Raw genomic sequence first — 5,000 nt, 5'->3', positions numbered from 1 at the left:
TAAAACAGCTGAAGTATTCGCATATTTTTGTTGCAAAACCTGTCCTTCTTTCAGTCCACACACACACACACACACCGTTTCTCCTTGCAATGCCGTATCAGACTCCGAAGATGGCAGCCATGTTATTGAAACCTACATCACCGCATAGCTATTTCAATCGTGCGACCATTTCACAGCCCCATTCACGCCGTTAGGGTTAGAACTTTTTGGTTCCATAAATCATATTTGAAGGTTTGTGCGTTCAAAGGGGGTCTCCGACCAATTGTCCGGCAATGAATAATAAATATTTTGTCAGTTTTAAACCTTCATCTATAACATGAGCATCGATATATTCATGTTAATGCAGTCTATAACATGGCTGTAGTGTATTAAAGTGAAGATAGCGATCTTTATAGTATAGATGAAAGCTTGAATTAACAAAAATTTTTAAATAAACACAACTGATCTGAGAACACTTTTTCCACGCGCATTTCCCTTATATGAACAAGTTCACTATCTTTCCACCCGATCTTCCACCTCCTCACGAAACAATTATAGGCATAGTAATTCATCCGCTGCCTATGCTACTAATGAAGATAATAATAAGTCACCATAAGTCACTCGTACCCAAAGTAGGAATCCTGATGACTAGGTACTATCCAAAGGAACAGTCTGGAACCTAGCCCTTTAGGTCCTGGCATGATGCAGTTCAGTGTCTTAGCTAGAACACGGCTATAATTATTTGCTAACATTGAAATGAATGTTTATAGCTAAATATAACAATAAAACAATGGACAAAACTATAAACAAAATAGTTAAAACGGCAGATGTATTGCATGAAGTCACTGAGCGCCCAAAATGACTAATTCTTTCGTCTTCTTCTTCCTCGCAGATTGGCTGGACTCTTCCACTGTCACCTCCACCCCTTAGGCCCCCCCGCCCCACCCTGGGAACTCGAGTGGGCATCAATGGTCGGCCTAAAATAAAACCCTGAACTAGTCTCTTTTTCGAGTGGCGGAGTGACGTCACACTTCTAGGCGGATGTTTATAGCAATGGCGTAATGTGAAAGAGACGCCAACTCTTGCTCTTTAAAACCAAAGGTTGGTAATGCAGGTCTGTTTTAAGGTTGGAACACTGAGGCCGGATTAGCCTCCTTCGCAGACCTACCGACAGAAGAAGCGGTCACGACTTCCTTGCGTTCGGTCCACACCATTAAATCCTAGGCAGTGCACGTGTTTCTGCCTCGGCCAAGATGGAGATGGTCGAGATGGCCTCCGAGACGTAGAAAAAAAAATCCTCTTAAAATCAACCAAGAGGGTTGACGAAGCGACCACGCAAGGGTCATCTCGATGTCTTCATCCAGTGTCAATCGAACCGCGGGTCAGACGCTCCGGACCCCGCGCGAACCACTCCGAGAGCATGCCAGCGCCAGAGGGAGTCTCGGTAGCTTCTCGGGAGTCATTACCTGGCGACGCTAACTTCCGATATCTTGCGGTGGGGGAGCGCGACGGAAAAGCCCCACAAACACCGCGAGTGACGTAGTACTGCATTGTCTAATGTATTTCCTGTTGTTGAAAAAAAGTGTGATTTACTGTAATAGAGGATTGTATTGCCAAATTGTATATACAAAATGTTTTATCTCAGTGCTGGTGATTAATCGATGTACATGTTTGTTTAGCACTAAAATCGTCTGTACATAGAGTTCGAGTTTATTGTAAAGATGTTTCTCTATTAAGATAATGAGTGTAAACTAAAGTTCCTTACCTGGCCGCGCCGCGAAGCATACGGCAAGTTCGCTGTCCATAGCCTATACTTCATATTAAAACGTAAACCTATATATGTGATTAACTTAAATTCCTTTTCTAAGAGTTAACCTTATATGTGACAGACTAGTTTCCCGTTTTCTATAAACCTCGTCCTATTCCGTGCTGTTGTGTCCTTCTATGTTCAGTTTTTACAAGATTATTTACAAGATATCGGCACATAACTTCCTATAAACTTGTCCCTGTGGCTACCACCCCCTCTCTGTGCTTTTAACTGGTATCAATAATCGCAAAGACATCATCAACCTTCTTTTTTTTTTGGTGAAATCCTTATCAGTTCAGATATCTTGTTTTTTTAACGATTGACAATCCCTCTTTTTTCATTGACGAAATTATATTCTTTAATTATTTTTTATCATGCTTTGAAATGTATTTGTAAAAGGTGAACTTTGCTTGGCAGTTATTACATTTATAACCCGAGTGTAAGTCTTTATAGTTATAGAATGTTCCAGTGTGTAGATTCTTTTGTTTAAAATGAAAATAAGTAATAAAGATGTATAAAAGCAGAAAGTTTCATTTATTCAAAAGCAACTTATATACGTTAGTAATGAGGATCTATTATTTCCATGGTGTAGAAATGAGAAAACATATAATAATGATAATAATGGTGATAGAATGATAGTGATAATAGTAATAATAAAGATGGTAATGATAATAGTAATAATAATGACAATAATGATGATGATGATGATGGTAGTAATAAAAAAAATAATAATAATGATAGTCATGATAATAATATTGTTGGCGATAATTTCAATAATAATACTAATATTAATAATAATAATAATAATAATGGCCACGATTATTAGAAAAACAGTATTAGTAATAGCAATGATAATAATAATAATAATAATAATGATAATAGTAACAACAATAATGATGATAGTGATAATGATATTGATAATGATAATAACAATAATAATAGTAATAAGTAACAGAGTAAATAATGATAATGCTAACAATGTAGTAATAATTTGAAATGACAGTAAAATTCATAATGGTAATGATAACAACATAAACACCAAAACAAAAAACAATTGCGCAGTGATCATAATGATAACAACATTAACAGCCATACGTGCTATAAACCCCGATAATAACGAGAACAAACGTCACAACAAAAACAAATTTTGATAACAGTGCATGATTCCCCACCCGTGAATGCTCATCAATTCAAAAAAAAAAAAAAAAATGAAAAAAAAACTCAAAATAAGAAGAAAGGAGACCTACCTCAGCCAACTCAAGACAGTCTTAATAGCTTATGCAAATTGCCCAGTTGACTCAATTGGCTCCACAACCACGCAGAATAGCACTCGAACCTCGCATTTCTGCCAGCCTCGACAAAGACCTTTTCCAGCGGGTCTGATTGTGTGCGGGAGTTTGTGTGTGTGTGTGTGTGTGTGTGTGTGTGTGTGTGTTTGTTTGTTTGTGTATTTGTGTTTGTGTGTGTGTGTGTGTGTGTGTGCATGTGTGTGTGCCTGTGTGCGTGTGCAGAGGGAGGAAGGTTGGTAGGAGGGTGTGGGGTGTAAGGGTGGGGGTGGGGGGTTGTCTTCACTTTTCTTTTTTTCGTTTTTCAGTTCTGTTCATCTTTTTTCTTTCTTTTTTCCAGTTTCTCTATTTTTCTCCCTCTCCGTTCTTTTCCACCTTCTATTTCTCTCATTTCCTCACTTCCTCCCGCCCTCTTTCCCTCTCCCGCCTTCCGGTCTCTTCTCTCTTCTCTCCACCTCCCTCCCTCCCTCCTTCTCTCCCCTTTCTCTATCTTCTCTCCCTCTTTCCTTTTCTTCCTATTTTCCACTTAACTCCCTTATGACCCTTCCTCCATCTGTCTTTCTTCCGTCTCTCACTCTTTCTTACGTATCTCTATCCTCCTTCCTTCATTCTCTCCATCTTTCCCTCCTTCCCTCTCTCCCTTTCTCGCTTTCTTTCTCCTTTCCCTCCCTCTCCCTCCCGTTCACTCATCTTCTGTCTCCCTCTCTCCTTCTCTTCCCTCCATCACTCTCTCTCCTCTTCCCACCCTCCTTCTTTCACTCTCTCCATCCCTCTCTCCCTCCTTTCCTTCTCTCCCTTCCTCCTTTTCTTCCTCTCTTCCCTTCCCTCCTTCCCTCCTTCCCTTTGTCCTTCCTCCCTGTCCTTCCCTCTTTCCTCCCTCTTCCTCCCGTTCACTGTCACTTCTGTCTCCTCCTCTTTCTATTCCCATTATCACTCTCTCTCCTCTTCCACCCTCCTTCTTTCACTCTCTCCATCCCTCTCTCTCTCTCTTCCTCCTTCCTTCACTCTCTCCATCCCTCTCTCTCTCCCTTCCTCCTTCCCTTTGTCCCTTCCTCCCTGTCTTTCTCTCTTCCCTCCCTCTCCCTCCCATTCATTCTCTCCTCTGTCTCCGTCTCTCTTTCTCTTCCCTCCACCACTCTCTCTCCTCTCTCCACCCTCCTCCATCTCCCCTCCTTCAGAACATGGAAGTCACAAAGAGCTATTTCATCGGTGGTTTGAAACTGATGCTTAATCCGTATTTGAGAATGGCTCATGTCTTCGAGGGTGCTGGAGGAATGTGCATGACGAAAATCGATGTGTGTGTGTGTGTGTGTGTGTGTGTGTGTGTGTGTGTGTGTGTGTGTGTGTGTGTGTGTGTGTGTGTGTGTGTGCATGTTTTGCCTGACTGTATGTTTGTCTGTCTGTATGTCTGTTTGTCTCTCTCTCTCTATCTCGCCCTCTCTTGCTCTCTCTCTCTCTCTCTCTCTCTCTCTCTCTCTCTCTCTCTCTCTCTCTCTCTCTTATTCTCTCTCTCTCTGTATGTATTCTAGCCTATCTATCTCTCTGTCTTATTCTCTCTGCTTCCCTCTCTTTTGTGCAACAGTTATATCTGCGTAGGAATAAGATTATTATCACGAAACGCCTTAAATACCCAGACCTTTGCTCTTCATCTTATCGTCGTCCAGACCAACAGCTTATGGAGATGAAAGATATAAATGTCAACGTAAATATTATTTTTCATTCTTTCCTTGTTGTTTTGTTTTATTCAATGCTCTATGTTCGAAATGATAAACTTTCAAAGTATATATATTTTCATTAACATCCTCTATATATTTTTTTTTTTTTTTTCTGTCTCTTTCTTTGTCTTTCTTTCTTTTCTTTTCTTTTTTTCTTTCCTTTTTGTATTTTGTATTTCTTTTTTTTTTCTTTTTTTTCTTTTTCCTTTTTTT

The sequence above is a fragment of the Penaeus monodon genome, chromosome 9 (genome assembly GCF_015228065.2).
Source record: "Penaeus monodon isolate SGIC_2016 chromosome 9, NSTDA_Pmon_1, whole genome shotgun sequence".
Classification (NCBI taxonomy): domain Eukaryota; kingdom Metazoa; phylum Arthropoda; class Malacostraca; order Decapoda; family Penaeidae; genus Penaeus; species Penaeus monodon.
This window is presented reverse-complemented; position numbering follows the sequence as displayed.